This window comes from Lissotriton helveticus, assembly GCF_964261635.1.
Source record: "Lissotriton helveticus chromosome 1_1 unlocalized genomic scaffold, aLisHel1.1 SUPER_1_unloc_45, whole genome shotgun sequence".
Lineage (NCBI taxonomy): Eukaryota > Metazoa > Chordata > Amphibia > Caudata > Salamandridae > Lissotriton > Lissotriton helveticus.
The window spans coordinates 1,836,862-1,862,499 of NW_027611687.1; positions in this window are offsets into that span (position 1 = coordinate 1,836,862).

Genomic DNA, 25,638 nt, shown 5'->3' on the forward strand with positions numbered 1-25,638 from the left:
AGAGGAGCCCAGCTCAGCCCCAGGACCCCCTGATAGAAGAGTCCAGCTCAGCCCAGGGCCCCCGGATAGAAGAGCCCTGCTCAGCCCCAGGACCCCCGGATAGAAGAGTCCAGCTCAGCCCAGGGCCCCCGGATAGAAGAGCCCAGTTCAGCCCAAGGGCCCGCGGATAGAAGAGCCCAGCTCAGCCCCAGGGACACCGGATAAAAGAGCCCAGGTCAGCCCCAGGGTTCCCCAGGATAAAAGAGCCCAGCTCAGCCCCGGGGCCCCGGATAGAAGAGCCCAGCTCAGCCCCAGGGCCCAGGGGCCCCGGATAGAAGAGCCCTCCTTAGCCCCAGGACCCCCGGATAGAAGAGTCCAGCTCAGCCCAGGGCCCCCGGATAGAAGAGCCCAGTTCAGCCCAAGGGTCAGCGGATCGAAGAGCCCAGCTCAGCCCCAGGGACACTGGATAGAAGAGCCCAGGTCAGCACCAGGGGCCCCTGGATAGAGGAGCCCAGCTCAGCCCCAGGGGCCCGGATAGAAGAGCCCAGCACAGCACCAGGGGCCCCGGATAGAAGAGCCCAGCCCCCCAAAAGCCCCCGGCTAGAAGAGCCCAGCTCAGCCCCTAGGGCCTCAGGATAGAAGAGCCCAGCTCAGCCGCAGGGGCCCCCGATAGAAGAGCCCAGCTCAGCCCCAGGGGACGCAGATAGAAGGGCCCAGCGCAGCCCCAGGGGCCCCCAGATAGTAGAGCCCAGCTCAGTCCCAAGGGCTCCCAGATAGAAGAGTATAGCTCAGCCCCAGGGGCCCCCAGATAGAAGAGCCCAGTTCAGCCCTAAGGGCCCCCGGATAGAAGAGTATAGCTCAGCCCCACGGGCCCCCCGGATAGAAGAGCCCAGGGGTCCTGGATAGAAGAGCCCAGCTCCGGATAGAAGAGTCCAGCCCTCCCCAGGGGCCCCCAGAGAGAATAGACCAGCTCAGCCCCAGGGGCCCTGGATAGAAGAGCCCAGTACAGCCCCCTGAGACCCACGGATAGAAGAGCCGAGCTCAGCCCCACAGGCCCCTGGATAGAAGAGCCCAGCTCAGCCCAAGGGGCCCCGGATAGAAGAGCCCAGCTCAGCCCCAGGATAAGAGAGCCCAGCTCAGCCCCCAAGGGGCCCCCGGATAGCAGAGCCCAGCTCAGCCCCAGGGGCACCGGATAGAGGAGCCCAGCTCAGCCCCAGGGGCACCGGATAGAGGAGCCCAGCTCAGCCCCAGGGGCCGCGGATAGAAGAGCCCTGCTCAGCCCCAGGACCCCCGGATAGAAGAGTCCAGCTCAGCCCAGGGCCCCCGGATAGAAGAGCCCAGTTCAGCCCAAGGGCCCGCGGATAGAGGAGCCCAGCTCAGCCCCAGGGACACCGGATAAAAGAGCCCAGGTCAGCCCCAGGGTTCCCCAGGATAAAAGAGCCCAGCTCAGCCCCGGGCCCCGGATAGAAGAGCCCAGCTCAGCCCCAGGGGCCCCGGATAGAAGAGCCCTCCTCAGCCCCAGGACCCCCGGATAGAAGAGTCCAGCTCAGCCCAGGGCCCCCGGATAGAAGAGCCCAGTTCAGCCCAACGGCCAGCGGATAAAAGAGCCCAGCTCAGCCCCAGGGACACTGGATAGAAGAGCCCAGGTCAGCCCCAGGGTTCCCCGGATAGAAGAGCCCAGCTCAGCCCCAGGGGCCCCGGATAGAAGAGCCCTGCTCAGCCCCCCCCAGGGTCCCCCAGATAGAAGAGCCCAGCTCTGCCCCAGGGCCCCCGGATAGAAGAGCCCTGCTCAGCCCCAGGGGCCCCAGATAGAAGAGCCGAGCTCAGCCCCAGGAATCTCCGGATAGAAGAGCCCAGCGCAGCTCCAGGGCCCCAGGATAGAAGAGCCCAGCTCAGCCCCAGGGGCCCCGGATAGAAGAGCCCTGCTCAGCCCCCCCAGGGTCCCCCAGATAGAAGAGCCCAGCTCAGCCCCAGGGCCCCCGGATAGAAGAGCCCTGCTCAGCCCCAGGGGCCCCAGATAGAAGAGCCGAGCTCAGCCCCAGGAATCTCCGGATAGAAGAGCCCAGCGCGGCTCCAGGGCCCCAGGATAGAAGAGCCCAGCTCAGCCCCAGGGGCCCGGATAGAAGAGCCCTGCTCAGCCCCCCAGGGTCCCCCAGATAGAAGAGCCCAGCTCAGCCTCAGGGGCCCCGGATAGAAGAGCCCAGCTCAACCACAGGGGCCCCCGGATAGAAGAGCCCAGCTCAACCACAGGGGCCCCCGGATAGAAGAGCCCAGCTCAGCCCGGCTCCTGCAGAGATTCCCTCCAGGAATATTCAGCCTATTTCTACAAACACAGCAGAAGGTGCTGACAATCTCCTACCTGAGCAGAGACCTGTGCAGACATGTCCAGGCTCTCTCCTCCTCCTAGGGCTGGGGGGCAGATATGGGGTCTGGGGGTGGTAAATCTGGGCTTTGAGGGCGGTCTGCAGTTGAAGGTAACTGCACAGACAGACAGGGCTCCTTCCTCCTCTGCAGCAGGCTGCAAACACCAGGAGAGGCCAGAAGTGTTGTCACCGCAGCTGCTGGTGCTGTCTCTGCCGCCGATGACCCGGAAGAGGAAACCCTTCTCCCTTTCAGCCAATGTGCGGCTCAGTGGGTTTCATTAGCAGGCGAGGAGCGCCCTCAGGTGGCCGCTGACAGAACCGCCGCCTCCAGTCTTTAAGAGTGAATTGGAAATAGCCTGAATTTCATTAATTATATGCAAATGTAAGAAACTGCTACAATTAAACTGGACAATGTTTTCTATTTTTCCTGTTTCTGTGCGTAATTTTTTATATTTGGTAGGACTGTCTGTATTCAAACAACTTTCTAACTCTGCACCAAATTAAGTTTTAAGCTCAGCCATTAGGGCCCCCGGACAGAAGAGCCCAGCTCAGCCCCCAAGGGCCCCGGATAGAAGAGCCCAGCTTAGCCCCAGGGGCCCATGGATAGAGGAGCCCATCTACACCCCAGGGGCCCCTAGATAGAAGAGCCCAGCTCAGCCACAGAGGCCACCGGATAGAAGAGCCCAGCTCAGCCCCTAGGGCCCCCGGATAGAAGAGCCCAGCTCAGCCCCAAAAGGGCCCCCGATAGAAGAGCCCAGTTCATCCCCAGGGGCTCCTGGATAGAGGAGCCCAGCTCAGCCCCCGGGGGCCCCAGATAGAAGAGCACAGCTCAGCCCCAGGGGCCCCTATGTAAAGGAGCCCAGCTCAGCCCTAGGGCCCACAGATAGAAGAGCCAAGCTCAGCCCCAGGGGCACCCGGATAGAAGAGCCCTGCTCAGCCCTAGGGCCCCCGGATAGAAGAGCCCAGCTCAGCCCCAGGGGCCCCAGATAGAAGAGCCCAGCTCAGTCCCAGGGGCCCCTGGATAGAAGAGCCCAGCTCAGCCCCAGGGCCCCCGGATAGAAGAGCCCAGCTCAGCCCGGCTCCTGCAGAGATTCCCTCCAGGAATATTCAGCCTATTTCTACAAACACAGCAGAAGGTGCTGACAATCTCCTACCTGAGCAGAGACCTGTGCAGACATGTCCAGGCTCTCTCCTCCTCCTAGGGCTGGGGGGCAGATATGGGGTCTGGGGGTGGTAAATCTGGGCTTTGAGGGCGGTCTGCAGTTGAAGGTAACTGCACAGACAGACAGGGCTCCTTCCTCCTCTGCAGCAGGCTGCAAACACCAGGAGAGGCCAGAAGTGTTGTCACCGCAGCTGCTGGTGCTGTCTCTGCCGTCGATGACCCGGAAGAGGAAACCCTTCTCCCTTTCAGCCAATGTGCGGCTCAGTGGGTTTCATTAGCAGGCGAGGAGCGCCCTCAGGTGGCCGCTGACAGAACCGCCGCCTCCAGTCTTTAAGAGTGAATTGGAAATAGCCTGAATTTCATTAATTATATGCAAATGTAAGAAACTGCTACAATTAAACTGGACAATGTTTTCTATTTTTCCTGTTTCTGTGCGTAATTTTTTATATTTGGTAGGACTGTCTGTATTCAAACAACTTTCTAACTCTGCACCAAATTAAGTTTTAAGCTCAGCCATTAGGGCCCCCGGACAGAAGAGCCCAGCTCAGCCCCCAAGGGCCCCGGATAGAAGAGCCCAGCTTAGCCCCAGGGGCCCATGGATAGAGGAGCCCATCTACACCCCAGGGGCCCCTAGATAGAAGAGCCCAGCTCAGCCACAGAGGCCACCGGATAGAAGAGCCCAGCTCAGCCCCTAGGGCCCCCGGATAGAAGAGCCCAGCTCAGCCCCAAAAGGGCCCCCGGATAGAAGAGCCCAGTTCATCCCCAGGGGCTCCTGGATAGAGGAGCCCAGCTCAGCCCCCGGGGGCCCCGGATAGAAGAGCACAGCTCAGCCCCAGGGGCCCCTATGTAAAGGAGCCCAGCTCAGCCCTAGGGCCCACAGATAGAAGAGCCAAGCTCAGCCCCAGGGGCACCCGGATAGAAGAGCCCTGCTCAGCCCTAGGGCCCCCGGATAGAAGAGCCCAGCTCAGCCCCAGGGGCCCCAGATAGAAGAGCCCAGCTCAGTCCCAGGGGCCCCTGGATAGAAGAGCCCAGCTCAGCCCCAGGGGCACAGGATAGAAGAGCCCAGCTCAGCACCAGAGAACCCCGGGATAGAAGAGGCCAGCTCAGCCCCAGGGGCCCCGGATAGAAGAGCCCAGCTCAGCCCCAGGACCACCGGATAGAAGAGCCCAGCTCAGCCGCACAGGCCTCCGGTTAGAAGAGCCCAGCTCAGCTCCAGGGACCCCGGATAGAAAAGCCCTACTCAGCCCCAGGGGCTCCAGATAGAAGAGCCCAGCTCAGCCCCAGGGGGCCCCGGATAGAAGAGCCCAGCTCAGCCCCAGGGCCCCTGGATAGAAGAGGCCAGCTCAGCTCCAGGGACCCCGGATAGAAAAGCCCAACTCAGCCCCAGGGGCTCCAGATAGAAGAGCCCAACTCAGCCCCAGGGGCCCCCGGATAGAAGAGCCCAGCTCAGCCCCAGGGGCCCTGGATAGAAGAGCCCAGTAAGAGTTTCTTACATCAGCCTCAGGGCCCCCGGATAGAAGAGCCCAGCTCAGCCCCAGGGGCCCCGGATAGAAGAGCCCAGCTCAGCCCCAGGGGCCCCAGATAGAAGGGCCCAGCTCAGCCCTAGGGGCCACAGATAGAAGAGCCCAGCTCAGCCCGGCTCCTGCAGAGATTCCCTCCGGGATTATTCAGTCTATTTCTACAAACACAGCAGAAGGTGCTGACAATCTCCTACCTGAGTGGAGACCTGTGCAGACATGTCCAGGCTCTCTCCTCTGGGATCTGAGGGTGGTAAATCTGGGGTTTGAGGGGGGTCTGCAGATGAAGGTAACTTCACAAACAGACAGGGCTCCTTCCTTCTCTGCTGCAGGCTGCAAACACCAGGAGAGGCCGGAAGTGATGTCACCCCCGCTGCTGGTGCTGTCTCTGCCGCCGCTGACCCGGAAGAGGAAACCCTTCTCCCTTTCATCCAATGTGCAGCTCAGTGGGTTTCATCAGCAGGCGATGAGCGCCCTCTGGTGGCCGCAGACGGAACCGCCGCCTCCTTCAGTCTTCAAGAGTGAATTGGAAGTGACAGCCTGAATTTCATTAAATACATAAAAATTTAAGAAAACTGCTAGAATTAAACTAGTCAACGTTTTTCTGTTTTTCTATTTTTCCTGTTTCTGTGGGTAATTCTTTATATTTGATAGGGCTGTGTGTATTCAAACAACTTTCAATCGATTTGCCCCAAATTAAGTTTTGCATTTCTCTGCATTTTTTACCCACTCACTCCCCCCAAAGTTTTACTTATAAAACAAAATAAAGTAAATTGCAGTCTCAATACATTCATGAGACAGAACAATCAGGTCTGACTCTCAGAGGTTTCTCCCTCAGTGGATGGTCCTATGGCAGTGAGTGACCGGTGCCGGCTCTGAGGATGAGAGGGTATTCCATCACTAACAAATGTCAGACTCCTTCATACAGGCTCTTATTAGAGGTACCACCTGCCTTCTGGTCATGTTTTAAGATTTTGCAAAGGCCCGGATATTATTCTTCAATAAGACTTTGAATAAAAGTGTTTGATTCATTTTTAAAATGGCTTTGCTGTCTTTATTTACTTTAACTCTCAGTCAGGATTCATTAAGTCAGCTCTAGAACACATTTTAAAGGGATTTCTGCTTATATTTGATATTATAAGTTTGCACTGATTAGAGGAAAAATGCCAGCTTTAAGTAATCTTCCTACTTTTGTACTGGCCGGAACAAGAAAATACTGACCATGCCGCTAAGAGACCCGCGAGGTGGTAACCCTCTCACCTATTATAAGTCACTCCTCATCCACGCACTATCAATGTGCGGGTGCAGGAGGGCTTCGTAGCACTGTCAGGCAAGTTGCATTTGTTGCCTGGGCAGTGACATCAGATGCAACATGCACACATCAGAGCCTTCAAGTCTCACTCATCATGAGTGACACTCACACATTTAGAGGTCTGTGCTGAAGTTTCACTCACACCTAGCTGAATCTTATCACTGGGAGACGGGAGAGGGTCCTAGTACTCCATATGTGACTTTGCTCGCACTTCTACTGTTGCAGAGTAGCCGCGTACAACTAAAGAGGGACACACTATTCACTTCATAGTGTTCAGCAAACCCACTGTCAGACATTTTGATATCACTACATTTTCAATATTTCACCTTGCGGCTGCACAGATTATACTTTTGGTGTAATGTTAATTTAGATGTCTGCATTAATGATTTGGATGTTACCTGTGTACTCATCATTCCTATAATTTCACTAATGTCTCTTCCTCTGACATTATCAAAGTCAAATGTTATGTGAAATCACTTCCTGTGAGGCCATCAATATAGTCAAGGATAGTTTGTTTTGGCTCCTAAGAATCTCAAAACCTTGAGCTATGTGAAGCCCATACATGAGCGCTCATCTGGACTAAGGGGGAGGAGCATGCTCTTTGCTCAGAGATGAAAGTGTCTGGAAGCAGTGCAGGCGCTATACTATCAGCATTCAGACCAGAGGAGTGCTGATCTCTGCAAAAAGAAATGAAATGTTTGTTTCAGTTTAATTGCACTTCATGTCAGTGTTGTTCAACTTTACTATGGTCACAAAGTGGTTCCTCGCTTGAGTTCCTATGAGTACCTTCAGTCTCCTGATTTTCACGCTGTGCTGTTTCTCCGATTAAATTGCCCTCGAAAGAGCATACAGTCTTTTCTGAGAGAGAAGTCAAACTTATGTTTCCTGGAGAAAGTGGTTAAAGCCTTTGTCTGTTTCTGCTGATTCTTGGATTTGACTAAAGGGAGTCAAATTCTGTGCCGAGGTGGGTTCACTATGAGAAGCCCTTCAAAATGTACATTGGCGCTGTATGAATCTGGCTTTGTATATGGTATGCTTACTAGGTGGTCATTCCATGCACAGAGATCAGGGGTTCCCCAAAAGTGTAAAGGGCTCAACGTAAAACCCAAAGTCCTCTATTAGTGGGAGTGTGGGCGAGCAGCCTTAGGCCTCACACAGAGGAGTGGAAGACATTTATTGCACAACATTGACCAATAATGGACACACGGCTCAATAAGGAGATCCACACCACTTTTGGAAAAATATACTTTGTTTGTATTTTATTTTAAGACCAAGATCTTTGCAAAAAGGTAAGTACGTTTTTAAATAAAAATACTTTTGCTTTTAAAATTTGGCATTTAGAATATGTTTGAAGCAGTCCAATGTTCCCATTGGTGAAAACAATAATGCAGTTTAACAGGTAAGTTCCACACTTACAAATCCAGTATTCGGGCCCAAAGGTCAGCAAGGAGCACGGGTTAGAGGAGTACCAAAACTGCACCACTAGCAGCACAGGGGCGGCTGAGTGCAGAGGTCAGAGTCAGAGTTCGGCCTAATGCTTTTCAGTAGAGACAGGGGGTGCCTGGAGCCACGCTGCTTGCAGGTAAGTACACCAGTTGCAGAGGCTAAGCTTTGGGGGTGAGCACAAGCACAGGGGGGGCCCAAGCAGCACCAAGCATACACCACCAGGGGCAGAGGGGCAGCTGGATCCTAAATCAGCGCTCGGTGCCCAATGCTTTTGAATGGAGTTTGTAGCCTTTGACAAACAGGCTGCAGGCATCTCACCGGAGGTTGCAAGAGGGAGACCAACTACAGGAGAGGTAAGTAGAGAGGCAGGGTGTGGTAGGGGCACAATTGGTTTAGCTCACCAAGGCGCAGGGGCTCCGGGTACAGGGGTGCCTTTCAACTTCCAAGTCTTCTTACTTGAGCCAGTCACGGTCGGGCAGAGCCTCTGGATTCAGTCTAGAGGCATCGTCATGGAGGTCAGGAGGGAGCGGTCAGCGAACACTGGATTCGAGGTCTGAATCACTGGGGAGACTTCACTGGGCAGGTGGGCCACTCAGACTCGGCCCGTGGGCGTCGGGTGCAGGGATCGCGGTTCCAGCTGGATCCGGAGCCCTTGGAGTTGTTTTCTTCTGGACAGGTCCACTCTCCACGCGAGATTGGAGTCTTTTTCAAAGGCAGCAGTCCTCCCAGGGTTTTCAGAGGTCACCGGCTGCAAGACAGGTTGCAGATTGGCAGAAGCTGGAGACAGGCTAGTAGGGATGGGGCCAAGGCAGTCGTCGTATTCAGTCTTCTCTGCAGGGACGTCTTCTTTTTTCTTAGGTCATCGCAGATCCAATTTTTATGACTGGGAAGCCACCTAAATACTAAATTTAGGGGCATTTTAGGGGAGTAGCAGGTAGGGCCAATTGGCACCTTGCCTGGCGTGACTACACCCTCAATTATGCCACACTCCTGTGGCAGTGTGTTTAGACCTAGACCTGATTGGTGGGTCTACCCATCTTTAAGAGGGTGAGGACTGAAAGATGTGCTTCACCTCACCTCCCACACCTGAGGGGTGGATTGGCAGAGGTGGGCGCATCTCTTATTCTCCTAAGTTTTTCCACCGGTTTTCCCACATGAAGTGGGGGTGTAAACCGGAGACTGCCAGCTTCTGTTAGCAGTGGAGGCACAGGATTGCATATTACAAAGGCGGCAGGCCTTTGAAGCTTCCCCTTTGAGCACTGGCACATCCTGGGGGAGGAGGTGTGACACCTTGGCCCAGGATGTGCATTGTTTCTGGTCCAAGAGAGAAGGGGCTCTCCACCCAGGGGTCCAGAAACATGTCTGGTGGTGGCTAAATGCCTACAGTTGGTCAGAAACCACACCAGGATTGGTAGGTTTTCAGCGGCCACCTCTGAGGTGCCCTCTGAGTACATGGTATAATACATCTTGGACTTACAGGGGGCAGACATAGCAATTGAGATATGTTTTGGGAAAAAGCACTGGCACAGGAGACCCTGTGCACTACAATTGAAACCACATCAAAACCAGGCAGCAAAAACAGGGGATAACCATGCCAAACGAGGCACTTTCTCACAGATGCTCTTAGTACTGCAAATGGGCGTGAAGGATAGTACCTCTGCTCCACTGTGCTGGGTCAAGATATTTCCTTTGACATGTTTTCAGCTGACACATCCGGGGGATTGAAAGGGCGTCTGATGAATTATCTTCATCCCGCAAAGTACACTACGAAAACCGATGAGGCATCAAAGAATCTAGCACACCTTAAGTCATTGGGGGTAGAGGTTACTCCTGCTGCAGACAGTCTTCACCATACCCGGGGGTTCAGGGCAAATAACACGCATGTGGCAACAGAGACCATTATGAAAGGACTGACTTCATGTTCAGCTTTTCTGCACAATACAAAGCTCCTGAAAGAGAAAAGAAAAGGGACTCTTCATTCAAAGTGCATCACTCCTTTTGCTTGCTTGTTTCTATTTTCTATTTTCACTTTTTGCCATTGAGTTTCACATGTGATTATTACATATGATTTGGGGTGACTGATGCTTCTAGGATGGAAATATTGGGTGGGGATGTTAGGGGGATGGATTTTAGTTTAGATTCTTCAGTGTTTAATTTTGTTCCCGTTACCAGACAGATGCTCCCGCGAGTTGTACGGGATCACTTTGATTCTAATGACTCACAAATTGTTAGCAGACTGTGAGATGGGATATAGTATAAAGTCATGGACTGATAATAGTTTGAAAACTAAAATTAAGAGGGGGCCGTTATGTTGTTTGTTGAGCATCCCACCCCTGATATCCTGTTACTTCAAGAGACTCATTTACTAGGTATAAAGTGTGTGTTCCTGGGCAGTACACATACACCCGTGTTTATCATGCAGTATTTACTCTGTGGTCGACAGTTGTCGCTATTCTCCATTCCCCTCTGTAGCTCCTTCCCATTTTCAGTACAGACAGTTCATGTAGATGACACAGGTAAATATGTCATTCTCTCCTGCGGGCTTTCCGATCATTCACTGGTCCAACTAACCTTCGGACTTCAACAATGGGAGTTGAAGGGTATGTGGTGTTGGAATGCCTGGTGGCTGTTAGATGATACTCTTGTGAAACATCTGCGGGATAAGATCATAGACTATTTTGGCATTATTGCGTGTTCTGTAGCTGCAGCAGTTACAGTTTGGGAACCATTTAAGGTAGTGACTAGAGGAAATACCATGGCTCAGATTAGGCGTTACCCGAAAATTGGAAGAGAGAGTGTTAGACCTGGCAGCCTTGGCATGGGTTCCCCTGCATTTTTTGCCTTTGCCTCCTGTGTTTTACTGTGTGTTGGATTTTGTTTTTGCTGGTCTAAATCCTTTGGATTACTGCTGTTCAGTGCCCAAGTGCAAGTAAATGTAAATGTGGGATTCTTGTAAAGCGCACTGTTACTCTACCCGAGTGTCCTGGCGCTGTAGACCGCTGGGAAACCCGTCCTGGTTTTCCCTGTGAGATGGTCCCTTTCTGAGTATCTCCAGGGTGAAACCAGACATCCCCGGCGTCTGTGGGGGGCCGTTGTAGAGATGAGGCAAGCTTAATGCCCAGAGTTGCAGAGTGTGTTCTCTGGTTGGAGTAGGCACTGAGGCGAGAATTATTGAGTCCGTTGACCCTGGTCCAAGACCCTACCGCGTCGGGAATTGAACCCTGGTCCCGGACCGTTCTCTGCTTACAGGTCTGCCGCCTCTAACCAGTGAGCCACACCACTCTACTAGTGTTCCCTCTGTAAATTGTTATCATGGATTAGTGTTTCCGTATTTGGTTTACTGCTAAGTCCCTAGTACAGTGCACTGTGTGTGCCCAGGGCCTGTAAACCAAATGCTGCTAGTGGGCTTGCAAACATAAACAAAAGGGGTATACCCAAATTACCCTCCTATACCTGGGTATGGGGACTAGCGCTTGTGTGTCACTACACAATTCCAAGGAAAACTGTAGTTCCAAGGACTCCTCCTTAGAAGTGTCGACATGACCATGTTTCAGCCTTTTCTTCTTTGACCTCCTCTGGACAAGGGTAATAAGACATTAATCATTTTTAAGCGACCTGAACACTTGCCACAAATAATTTACACTGCCTTGAGTACACTGGTGAGACAGAGTTAGTCCCATCTTTTGTTGGCGGGGCTGTTCTTTGAATATAGACTTTATTATTATATCTGCTCCCCTGCTCCTTGACATATTATTAAAAGTAAACCCTATGTGGAGCTGCTATAGTGATCACAATCCGCTGATTTTACAAATGATGGGAGAGCTGGACTTCCATGTAGCGGAGAGAAAGAGTTTATCAAATTGGGACTTTAAACCAACAAATCAGGTCCGCAAAATGAGGTGGGGGAAGATAGTGTCGGAGGCCTTTTTAGATAAGTTATATACGAAGGGTGCTGAAGATATGGAGAAGTGTGGCTCAACGGTTAGAGGCGGCAGACCCGGAGGCTAAGGTCGGCCTGGGACCAGGGTTCAATTCCTGACGCGGCCGGGTGCAGGACCAATGTCAGCGGCCTCGGTGCCACTCTAACCATGGGGTCCTACGCTGCAACTCCGGGCAATAGCTTGCTTAATCTCCACTCCGGCCCCACAACCGCCGGGGATGCCTGGCTTCACCTTGGGGATGCCCAGTAAAGGGACCATCTCACAGGGAAAGCCAGGACGGGTTCTCCAGTGGTACAGCGCTGGGACGCTCCAGGGTAACCACGCACTCTATAAATCCAATATTCATTCATATTAAATTGTGTCTTGATTCCCAGGCTGGAGCTGGTGTGACAATAGGGGCTTTTGGAAATCTTGTCAAGCGGATTGCAGAAAGTTTAACGGGGAGAGGAAGGATAGGGACATTAGAGTGGTAAAAGTGGTTCGACGCAGACTGTTCTAAATCCCACAAAGCTCTAATGAGTGCTTTAAAATATAAACCCAAGAATGAAGAACAGATAAAGGCATGTAGGAAAGCCTGTAAACTGGCCATAAATCAAAGGAAAGACAATACGGGAACAAGCATGGCACAATATGAATCAGGTTAGTGTTTTGTTGAATAGTTCAAAATTTAGAAAAATCGTAACAAGTCCTTTTTTTTATAGAACAGCACTTTGTGAGAACAGACCATGTCATCCCTGCTGATGTATGGGTTCGTTATTTTAAGCAGATTTATAGAGGAATGGATTTGGAAAGAAACATCACCCCCCGGTACCTTGCATAGAGATGCGTCCGCTATGCTTTGAGGTAGCTGAGGTCCAGAAAGCAATCATGGACACATCAGGACGAAAAGCCCCTGGGCCTGAGGGGGTCCCTGCAGATCTTGATAAAGGCTGTGGGCATAGATCCTAGCCAGGGTCTTTAATGCAGCAACGGTAGGTGGTTCACCCCACTCTTGGTCTACAGCGGTTATTTTACCCAATTTTAAAAAGGGCGCTCGGGATGAGCCTGCTTGTTATCGCCCATCTCTATATTAGTCTGTGCTGCAAAAACTCTGGGGAAAGTGATTTTACAACGCTTAACAATATGGTTAGATGCAAGTAATATAATATCTGACCTGCAATACGGTTTCAGGAATGGGTTGGGGACAATGGATCAATGCATAAAGGTACTCATGATTATCGGCAAATACTCACTCACCCGCCAAACCACAAACAAGTCATGAATCGGTACCAAGCAATAACTTTGTTAGTCATTTCATGCTTGAAGCAAACTCCGTGGACCAGTGCTTCCCATGTGCAAACATGCGAAGCTTGGAGAAAAACTGGCGCCCATTGCTACCCCCTGTCGCTGTCTGTAAAGCAAGCTGTTAAACATAAAAACATTGTTTTCCAAACAAAACTTGAGCATTTCAATAAGCATCTGGTTGTGCTGGTCAAAACTAACATCCCTTCGTTCAAGGTAGTATTTCACTGCCAATATGCCGTCATGATGACGGATGCTGGTATATAGGGCTGTAACATCCAATGCCAGCATCCAATCACCAGCCTGCCACTGGATGTTCTTTAGTTTACATAAGAAATCCCCTGCATTTTGGATATATGAATCCAGGCACTTAACATGGCTTTGATATACACAGATGTTTTTTCAAGGAGACCCCCTCTGGCAGTGATTATAGGTCTACCTGGTGGGTTAATAGGATCCTTATGAACTTTTGGTATAAAGTAAATTGATGGAGTAACAGGGTAATCAGTTTTCAAATATTTGTATTCAGAGTCAGAAATCAGTTTCATTGTCCTCCATCTAGACAGAAGTAAATGAAACTCCCTCTGCATACCCTTGATCATACCTGCATTCACTCTTTCATAATGATCACGATTGTTCAATTGTGTATAAGCCTCTTTATCACACTGAGCCCTTGTTAGTAATACAACATTACCCCCTTTATCACTGGGGCGTACAATGATATTCTTGTCCTTGTTGAGCTTGGACACCAGCAATTCGTAATCCACTGTCAATTGATTATGTTTGTAATGACCCTTGCATGTTTTTCTATGCAGATCCTTCTGTTCTATGGTCAAGTTCTCATGAAATACGTCGATGCCATCACGTGGCATAACAGGGCAAAAGGTAGAGGGAGGTTTGAATGGTGTAAGTGGGGCCACACCCGGGGTACTGATATCCGGTACAGGTCTAATAATACCCATCGTAGTTGAATCCGCTCCTTCAGTTACCCATAGATCTAACATTTCTTGTGACAAAGTAGTCGTTGAGTTTCCCTGACTCAACTCAATGCTTTCTGGCTGAGTACTGGCATTTTTTATCATATGAAATTTTTTCAATTTGAGTTTCCTCATTGCCTTATAAATGTCAGTTCGAGCCGCCGCATAATTCAAATTTGTCTTGGGAGTAAAGGAAAGTCCCAACTTGAGAATGTCCTCTTCCCTGTCTGTTAGAATCATTGGTGTGAGATTGACGATAGTTAATTGTGAGTTGTTCATAGTTGTCACTTCTTGGCCCACTGGCCCCTGCCCCGTTTTTTGAGCTGACCCCCGTTTCCTTGCCCTCTGCCTCTTCCTCCTGATGTAGTTTTTGTACTTTCGCTGTAGTTCTTTCGAGTCCCAGGTCTTACGGACTGGAGACGGTCTTGGCATAAAAAACCTATCTCATCACCAGGTGACTTTTTTCTTTGCCGCTATGGATGCTGCACCCCGTTGTTCGGACTCTGACTCGCTCCCTGCTCCTGAGCTAAAGTCGGAAACTGTTGAGTCCAGTTGATCTTTGTGAGCTTTGTTGTGGGTCCATCTGCCACGAGCACCGGGTGTGAGCCCCCCCGCGGCTACTGTGCGCAAAGAATCATAATTCTTGGAGAACGTGAAAATTTGAACCAGTTCGTAATCCGTTCTATCCCTTTGGAACTTGTAGGTCTTTCAGTCAATTATTTTCTCCTCCTCTTTTTTCAATCTGATTTTCATTTCTTTAATCAGTTTCTCTTTTTCATCTTCTGGACCCATAGATTCTAATTCCTCTTGTAATGCTGCAATTTCCTCAAGAAGTTTGGTACGTTCTATATCAGCATACTTAATAAGAATTAAGACCAATCGCCTGGATGCTTCTAGATTACTGTCCGCCCAATCCCTCATGAGGTCCGGATTCGGGTTCTCATAACTCGGCGCGGTGAGAATACGGAGCCCCCGAGGTATTCTGTTGACATCAATTTACCTCTGAAGGGACTTCGATTCCCACCATTTACTTTGCTCCTGTCAGGATTTCTTCTCAAGTATTTTGATTTTGTCATGCAGCGAATCATTTCTGGGGCCACTGGCAACATCCAATCTATCTCGGATAGCAGCTGGTGCAGGGAGATTATCCGAGAACATAGTACTTGCCCGAGCCTCCCTCTCCTTCACGCTGTCGGCAGACATTGTATTATGCAGTACGAATAATTGCGGGTCACTAGAACTGGTTTGCATTTTCAAAACCAACAAAGTTCCCCCCGCGCATCCACTGAACGTGGTGTGGTGTGTGGTGTACTTTCATTTGGTACTCAAGAGATTATAAATGGTAAACAACTCGCTTAACTCGCCTACAGAAGTCTTAGGCTGATGAGGGTTTGGCTAGGGGTATAAGTTGTACAGAATAGGGTGCTCACACAGTGCAGTTAAAGTGTATAGTGATGGATAAAATGCAAATTGCGTTGGACGGTGCTGCCAGTATAGAGGAAAACCCTGTAACCTCTCAAAGGTGGTCAGGCACAGGATGCCTAAACACCATACAAAATATACAACAGGTACTGGGCACACGTGTGATAAAGACAAAGTTAGTATTACAGTAGTATTAAGACAAAAAAACACGATGAACACCGGTTGTAAGGTGAAGACAGTATGTGATACTTTATACAAGTCTTCTTTTCTCTCAGTTGTTTACAAACGCCAGCCGACACGTGTTTCATCAACAGGGCAATGCCTGTGACTCATCAGGGCTGTAAAACATATCATTGTAAGTAAACACGGTAATTGGGCATACTTGTGACATAAAATGAAAATAAATAAAATAAAATAAAAGGACTTAAGCCGGCAGTCCCAAAATTATAAGTGATTTGTGTCAAAAGGTGAAACATGGGATGTGCACGACAATAGACGGTGGGGATGGGAGGGATGAAAAATTAAACCAATAATAGTGACTAGTTCAGCACATTAGAATAGCATGTGCAGACTGGAACCTAATCGTGTGGGGAGTATAAGTAAAAGTGAAGTGATATCTACGAAGATAAGGCGTGTCTTCTGTTGAGCAACGATATGGGTCGATATGACCCACATTCCCGGGGAGATTTGCCTGGTTTCGGGATAAGCACGATTGTGGCTTCCCCCCATGTTTTTGGCGGTGGATTTCCTTCTATTAAGATATCATTAAATACGGCCGACAACACGGGGGCGATAACTTCTTCCAGTGCTCTATATATCTCCCCTGGGAGGCCATCTGGGCCGGCAGCTTTCCCTCTTTTAGATTTACGTATTGCTTTCCTCACCTCTTCCTCAGTTATCTCACTCACCAAGGATTTACTCTGTTCTGTTGAAAGGGCAGGGAGCAAGATTTCTTTAAGCCATTTGTCCCTTACATGTTGGTCGTTGGGAAGGTCTTCTTTATAGATTGCCTCAAAGAAATCATAGAAGGCTTTACCTATATCTAAGTTAGAAGACCTTGCTGTAGCCTCCCCCTCTACCTGAATTTCTCTGATATATTTAAGAGCTTGATCGGATTTTATTTTCCAGGCCAAAACTTTCCCGGTGGATTCTCCAAATTCAAATTGAGAGATCTTACTTGCTTCCCACCTTTTGTTTATCCTTTCTTGTAGAATATTTTCCAGTTGTGCCTTTTTTTCTGCTAATGTTATCTGCTCCTGTGGTGTTGCCGGCAGTGTGTCCATTTTTTGTTCTAATAACCTCATTTCCTGCTCGAGGTTGGCTACTTTATCTCTATATATTTTATGCCTATAAGAGGCTCTGTTAGTAATCTGACCTCTCAGAGAGGCTTTAAAAGTCTCCCACACAACAGCTAAGACTGAAGAGTTTAAATTTAGATCAAAAAATATTGAGGACTGATTGAGGATTGATTATAAAATCTTTACAACGATAATATCAACAAGACTGAGTGGTGTAATAGGCAATATAGTACATCAAGATCAGAAAGGTTTCATCAAAGGCCGACAATTATCAGAATTAACACACGATCTGATAGGAACCATAGACATTGCATCAGCCTTCTCCCTACCCTTGGCCACACTCACTCTAGACGCAACCAAGGCGTTTGATAGGGTCAATTGGCCCTACCTTAATGACGTCCGTAAAAAATTTAATTTTGGAAGCAGACTATGTAGAGCGATATTCCAACTTTACAGTGCCCCCTCTGCCAGGCTACTGGTCAATGGTGTTTTGACGGAAGCCTTTTATATCACCAGAGGTACAAGGCAGGGCTGTCCGCTCTCCCCACTCCTCTTTAACCTATACATCGAGCCATTCGCCCAGGTTCTGCGGGTAGAGGCCAATATTCCATCATTTAGTTTCGGGGAGTGGGAGAGGTGGGTAGCATTATACGCTGATGACATCTTGATTTTCACATCTGACCCAGTAACAACATTCCCGGTAGTCATACAGCGAGCAAAGGAATTTGGGCAAATCTCGGGCTACGATATTATCTCGAGCAAAACTGAAATTATGACATGGAATATTTCAGATTTAAACTTGGAGATAAACGTTTCAACCTCCATGCGGTACCTTGGAATACGTATCACTCAAGAAGTGGGAAACATTGAGCAAACCAATATGGACAGAATCCACAATGAGAGCGAAAAGCTGCTGAGATCCTGGTCACACTTGCCACTCTCCATAACAGGCCGAGTAAATCTAGTCAAAATGTGTATCCTCCCAAAATTTATTTTTGCTTTCAGCGCTATTCCTTTGGCATTTGATCTTAAAACAATTGAAAAAAGCCAACAAGAAATCAACTCATTTATTTGGAACTATAAATCCACCAGACTTGCCTGGAAAAAGCTGAGGAGGAGAAGAGAGAAGGGAGGTCTCGCCTTGCCTGACCTATTATACTATGCCTGGGCCTTCCAGATGACACACTCGAGGATGCTCCTAAAAACTCCATCCAACATTCCAAATGGGTCAATGTATAGAGCCATGTTAATTGGGGCAAACTTATCAGTGGACGGGTTTTTGTTTAAATTCGCTAGCCAGAAATTCTTCAAAAAAATCAAACTTGAAATACTACAGTCATGGTCTAAGACTTGGCTTATCTTCAGAAAAAAACTGGGGCTGTCTTACCCTTCAAACTTTGCCCCAATTTGGGAATCCCCTGGGCTTCCATTATGTTTGAAAGATAGCCTGTCACTTATACTAGAACATGCAGGGATTACAAGATGGGGTCAAATACTGAAGGAGGGTTCATTAATTACATGGGACGAGTTATACGACTACACCGGCCCCGCACTGTCCAGATTTAAGAACATTCAACTGGAGAGTTGGACGAGAGCCCAGCGTAGTAAAGACAAACATCTTGGGAAAGTAAGTTCTTTGGAACAACAGCTAGTAGAAAAACCAGCAGGAAGAAAAGAGGTAGCCTTATGGTACTGGCAGATTCTTGAAGAATTTGATGGAGACTTTACCCTCCCGGATCAGCTATGGGGTTCAGTAACTGGCCTTCACTGTGAGGAGAGATGGCTAAATTCCTTTGCCCTTCTACACAAGATTGTAAAACCATCTTGGCTAAAAAGAAATCATCTCTTCTCAGTACACCGCGCATACATCACGCCACTTAAACTTTCCAAATTCCTCCCCGACAAATAATGTAATAAATGTAATCTTATGGGAGCATCCGACGTCCACGTGTTTATGGATTGTCCTGGAATAAGTCCGTTTTGGGAAGAAGTGAAGGCCATGCTAAACTCCATCTTGAATACATCACTCGTAATAACACTACCACTTATCATCTTTGGGTTGGAAGACAATTTTACTGGTAAAGCAAGGTCATTCCTCTTCTATGCCATTTTGCTGGCCAGAAGGCAAATCTGCTTGCATTGGATAGAGAAAACAGCCCCTTCACATTCAGGATGGCTCACATCGTTATATGAAACATCTAAGGCAGACCTCAATAGATCATGCACTAAACGCAATCTAGCATTTTGGGATGTGTTGTCCGAGTGGAGATAGAATCCGGGGTTTTTTTTTTGTGGTTTTTTTTCCCCCCGGGTCCTATGATTATGCCGTAAATACTCCGTGGACTGGGTCTGGCCTCGATACGATATTGGTCCTAAAGGTTGAAATAAACCTTTATGGAGTCAGCTCAAACACCTCAAGTCTCTGGGATATCTCTCCCACCTTTAAATAACTCGAGTTCTGGTACAGGAAAGAGGGCACGAAAACCACTTTGGCTTCAAAGTGAAGGACTCTCTAGGTGGTTGGTATCTCCTATACTGAGGGCATGGCAAATGAGGCCAAAAAAAAAAAAAAAGGTAAAAAAAAAAAAAAAGTGTGTCTTCTGTGAGGAAGAACCTTGTATTGGTAGTATGAGAGAGTGCTGGTGCAAGGATATGGCAGGGGATATATATTATTAGAGCATAGCATAGGTGTCTTAGAATCCCTGGTCAAAATAGTGCGCCATGGAAAAACGGTATTTATAATCAAAGGGATGGAAGTGAAATGGTTAACGGTGCTATGAGAAACCGCCAGATGTGCATGGTAATATTACGGTGCGGAAAGTGATCAGAAGGCTGAAAATTACCGGATAACGTTGCGTGTGGGCAGTGACGACGGCGAAGATAAACATGCTGTGGTCATTTCGATCTTCCCGCGGAAAAATACATGTGCACAGTCGGACAGCGAGTGCGCGTGGTCGACAGTGCAGGTTACTTATAAAGCATTTTAACTGAATCAAATCGATGTACAGGATCATAAAATCTTAGCTATATGTCGTAAAGCAAGCACCCTCTGAGGTAGGCAGATAATAGCTATTTATTCAAAAACATAAGGCGGTTCGCAAGCCACCTGAATTGGAACAATAGAATTAGAAGTTAGCAAAAACAGTCTTAAGTAGTACAAGACACGCTCTGTATAAACTGTAACAAGTGGGGGAAGGAAACACTGTGATTACAGAGTCGGCGGAGGAGAAGGATGCGGAACAGTGAAACAACTACAGTACGTTCGAATGGTGAATACATTGTATGTTAATTGGAGCCATTAGGGCGTTTACATTACGTATGGGGAAATCGTGCCTAGAAATTCAACTTAATGAAAAACAGTAGTTGGCAAAATGCCGGAACGGTTTACATTGTTTCTGCAGGTTTAGATTTTAAGACTAAAATATGATCCCAAGGGGAGTGTATAGGTATAAGAATAAAGAAGAAAAGAGTGGTGTGTGGGGCGGATCGGCAACGGGTGGGAATGTAAAAATATTATCTGTAAGAGGCGCATTGGTTCAAACTATAAAGGGAAAAAAGGGGGGGCAAACGAGGGATAGATTTCAGTAGGGACACATCGGTGACAGGATGAAAGCATCAGAATTGTAACTATAATACAGACACTCACTGGGAATCCGGCGAAACAGAATATGACAGGACGAGGTAGTAGTCAGCAAGGGTATGGATAAAACCAAGATGTGCGCGATGCAGTCGGGTACGACTGATGCGGGGTATCCTGTTGGTGGGAAAGAAAATAAATGAGAGCAGCGCTGCAAAACGGTCCGGGGTGGCGTGTGGGTTGGGAGCATGAGGGTGGTGCTGCAAGTATACAGGAGCTATGTCGTTACCTTCGGACAGTGGTATTGCTCCGGGCCGTAGTATGGCAATGTTCCTGAGAGCGAGGTGCTGCTCATACTGTCATAGAAGTACTGGCTGTGTGGAGTCCCGCATGCGCACTCGGGAGTGCAACAGGAAGTGAGGAAGCGCGACGTGGACCACTGGAACGCTGACTTGGTAACAGTAGTTAGAATGGGTGCGCCGCGAACGGGATCATATTTGTACAAAGAATGAATATCGACTAGGCGGAATAATAACATTTCAGTATTATGTTAGCAATCCAGCAAATTGTTGTCTGGCAATGTAAAAATCACCACGGGAGCGTCCTACAAGGGATCATATTGGTACATATTAAGGTGTAACGCTAAGCTTGAAGGAAAGTTACAAATTATACATTATTTCAACAAAGTGTTAATTCGTACTAAGAATTAAAGAAACACAGTCTGCACAAAGGAAGTATTGAAATACTGGGCGGTGTATTGCAAGGATGCCACGGTTCAGTGTGTAAAAGGTGACCTCATGGCTCGTGACATGGGGGGGGGAAAGTCATGTCTGGGTCTAAAGACATATGTAAGAGGTGGGAAGCGTACGGAAGAGAAAAAACACACGCTACTGAGCTAAGATATGAAGTATATTTCACATGTCCAAAAAGTTTTGTAATTCAGAATCCATGTTCTGGCCGTACTTGACCGTGTGCAAACGCATGATCCAAGTAGCTTCCAATCTCCGTAGACGGAGTTCGCGGTTTTCTCCGCGTATGTTGGGTTTGGCAATGTCTATCCCATAGAATTCGAATCTCTTGTGTGTAGATTGGCTCGCACATTTTGCTACGTGTAGGGCCATGGGATATCGGGGATCTTGCTGGTGCATGGCCCTGGCATGTTCTCCAATACGGGCTTTCAAGGGCCTGATTGTGCTGCCGACGTACTGGCTCTGGCACATACATTCCACGATGTATACGACGAATTTGGTGTTGCAATTTATGTTGGTATTAATCTCATACTTCTGTTTGAAGTGGCCCTGGAATTGTTTGGTGTTGTTTCTTGCCCATTTACACACACCACAGCAGCTACATTTGTGGAATCCTTTCATGTGGGGGGTGAGCCAGGTGTTGGAGTTGTAAGTGGGAGGTACGGTTGGGCTTAGTCTGGTTCGCAAGGTCTTGCCGCATCTGTATGTAATTTGTGGTTTGGCGCTGATACATGGTGCAAGAGTTTTGTCGGCCAAGAGTACATTCCAATGTCTGTTGATGCTTTTTCTGACGACAAGGCTGATGTTGTTGTAGTCCATGATCATCCTTGTTTGAGCTGTGTTTGGACTGGGTTTGTTCTTAGGTAGTAGTGTGCTGTTCCGGTTTAGTAATTGCGCCTTTTGTACTGATTTATTGACGACCTTTTGATTGTAGCCACGTTTGAGAAAACGATTCCGCATGTCATCAATGCAATTATTGAATTCCACTTCCTCACTGCAGTTTCTGCGTGCTCTGACGAGTTCATCGTATGGTATGGTTTCAATCTGATGTTTGGGGTGCGAACTATCAGCTCTGAGGATGGCATTACATGAGGTCTCCTTCCGGAAGAGCCTGGTTTGTAGTGTGTTGTTCAGTGTGTAGATTTCCAAGTCTAGGAAGGTGACTTTTTCGGTGCTGTAGTTGCAGGTAAATTTCATGTCCATGTCGTTTGTGTTGAGGTGGTCAAAGAACGATTCCAGCTTCGAGTGTGTGCTGGACCAGATCAGTAGGCAGTCATCGATGTATCGCCCCCAGTATACTATTGAGTCAACCCATGCGGCGCCTTTGGTACTCCAAATCCAGGTGGTCTCCAAAGCGCCCATGTAGAGATTTGCAAACGAAAGGGAGAACCTTGAGCCCATGGCTGCCCCCTTCGTTTGTTTATACCATTTCTGGTTGAACATGAAGAAGTTGTTTTTGAGAATGATGCTCATCATGGTTGTAATCATATTTGTGTGTTGCCATAAGTTAGCTGGTCTTGTGTTGAGATATTTGGACACAGCAACCAAACCTTTGTCTGCATCTATTGACGTGTACAATGAAACGACATCCAGAGTTGCCATTGTCATTCCTGTTTGCCACTGTAAGTCGTTCAGAATGCTAAGGATGTGTTTAGTATCCTGGATGTAGGATAGGAGGTTTTTCACCAGTGGGTTGAGAAAGATGTCCACATATTCTGCCATTCTCTCGGTTGGTCCACCTATTCCAGAGACTATTGGTCTCCCTGGAGGAAAAGGGGCAGGTTTGTAAATCTTAGGCAGGGTGTATAACCAAGGGGCCATTGGTTTGTTGATTTTTAGATAGGTTGTTTCAGCGTCGTTCAGCAGTCCTGCTCCGTGCCATTCTTTTAGTTTATCATTTATTTGGAGGGTCACAGCCCTATTGGATTGTTCTTGATAGGCGTGTAGCATGTAACATCGTTCAGTTGGAAATATATTTCTTGTTCATAATCAGTTTTGTCCATGACAAAGTTGTTGCCGCCCTTCTCTGCCTCTTTTATCACTATTTCTCTATCTAGTGTGAGAGTTTTCAGGGCTATTCGTTCACCTCTAGTGAGATTGTAGCTGATGTTATGTTTCTTGGTTGTATGATTCCTGGTTTCATATCTGTCAAGGTCTTCTAGGACCAGCGTGTGGAGTGTATCTATAGGATTGCCAGCTGGTAGGTTGGGTGTCCATTTTGATTTGCATCTCAAATTGCTGGTGAGTGTATTGTCATCTACTATACCCAGATCATGTAGTAGGTGTTCAGGTGTGAAAAGTTGGTCAGTTGTTTCGTTGAGAGTCAGGAGAAGGTGTATGTCTTTGATTTCTTGTATGGTTTGCATGCCTTCTGTGCATATGGTGGATGTAACACCTGGACTTGGCCCCTCTTTAGGGTTGTGTACAAAATGTTTCTTTAGTTTGAGTCGACGCACGAATTTGAATAAATCTATTTTGGTTTTGCAAGGGTCTCCAGTGTCCTGAGGATTAAAATTAAGTCATTTACTGAGCACGTTCGTCATTTCTTGAGAGAGAATCTTACTGGAGAGGTTGACCACTTGAACCTCTTGAGACTCTGTATTTATTTGCGTGGGTCCCCTGACCTCAACTTCTTTTTGTATTCTTCTTTTCCTGGATCGTTGACCTCTTCTGGTCTTTTTATGTTGGGGTTCTGACGCTGTTGGGTTCTTTGCTCGCATCTGATGGTTAAGATTTCGCCGAACAAATTAGTGTTCCTTTCTGTTTCAGTTTCATTCTCACTAGGGATGGTGTTAAGAGAGGATGAGCTTGATGCGTTGGAGGCTGCTCCTGCTCCCAATGTTGTTTCAGGTGTCTTGGGTTTTCTTACTATTTGGTCGTATTTTTTTGCAAACGTGAAGACTCTGCCTTCCCTGTAGTCCGCTTCGTCACGTTTAAGTGGTCTGCTTTTCCGTTCCTTTATTTCTTTCTGGTGTGTGGTGAGGATGTCCTTGAGTATAGCGTAGTTTTTATCTGTAGCTTCCTTGAGGTTAAGATCTTTAATTTCTTCCTCCAATGTCTGAATTTCTGCTTGTAGCTTACACACTTTTCTTTCCCCGCTTTCAATGAGAATGTTGATTAGTGTATTTGAATTGATGGTCAGTGCTTCTTTCCATTTGCCAAGTAAGTTGTCGTCTAGGTCGTCGAATGTAGGAAAGATTTGTGAACGGAGTCCACGGGGAACGCTGTTCAGTCTGAGATATTGCTTGAGGTTGGCTCAGTCTCACCACCTTAAGTTTTCCGTTTTTCTGAGCCTTTCTAGTTTGATAAACTTGTCTTTTAGTGTATCTCTCCATAATGGGTTGCTGCTGGTAGAGGGATCTGTAGTTTGTCTACCTTTCTCAAGATTGTCGAACAGATCAGATGCCTCTTTGTCTCTATCCATCACCTAAGACACGGATGTATGGTTAGTGAATGCTGTGGAGCTGCTCAACTGTAATGACACTAATGAGGGTCCGGCTAGAGGTTTAAGTTGTACAGAATAGGGTGCTCACACAGTGCAGTTATAGTATATAGTGATGGATAAAATGCAAATTGCGTTGGACGGTGCTGCCAGTATAGAGGAAAACCCTGTAACCTCTCAAAGGTGGTCAGTCACAGGATGCCTAAACACCATACAAAATATACAACAGGTACTGGGCACACGTGTGATAAAGACAAAGTTAGTATTACAGTAGTTTTGAGACATAAAAACACGATGAACACCGGTTGTAAGGTGAAGACAGTATGTGATACTTTATACAAGTCTTCTTTTCTCTCAGTTGTTTAGAAACGCCAGCCGACACGTGTTTCATCAACAGGGCAATGCCTGTGACTCATCAGGGCTGTAAAACATATCACTGTAAGTAAACACGGTAATTGGGCATACTTGTGAAATAAAATGAAAAGAAATAAAATAAAATAAAAGGACTTAAGCCAGCAGTCCCAAAATTATAAGGGATTTGTGTCAAAGGGTGAAACATGGGATGTGCACGACAATAGACGGTGGGGATGGGAGAGATGAAAAATTTAACCAATAATAGTGACTAATTCAGCACATTAGAATAGCATGTGCAGACTGGAACCTAATCGTGTAGGGAGTATAAGTAAAAGTGAAGTGATATCTATTGAAATGAAATGAAATGAAATGAAAAGTACATTTATAAAGCGTGATTGCTGCCCAGAGGCGTCCAAGCGCTAGAGGCCAGAATAGAAATTGCTTGACAGAGGAACCTTGCAGAAATTATTGAGGGGCGTTAAACAGAAAGGTCTTCAGCTGTTTTCGAAATGAGAGAAGGTTAGGGTTGGATCTGAGGTGGAGAGGCAGTGAGTTCCAGATCTTAGAGGCATTGTAAGTAAACGTCCTGCCACCAGCTCTTGCCTTTTTTATTCTGGGAACTATAGCCGTACAGGCCTGGCTAGAGCGGAGGTTTCTGCTGGGAAGATACTGTTTTACTAGGTCCCGGGCAATCATTGGTCCTGTGTCCCAAAAGGCCTGATGGGCCATACACATGGCCTTAAAGATGACTCTTTGTCGTACTGGTAGCCAGTGCAGGCTGATCAAACCCGGGGGTGACCGTCCGGAGCCTCTCTGAA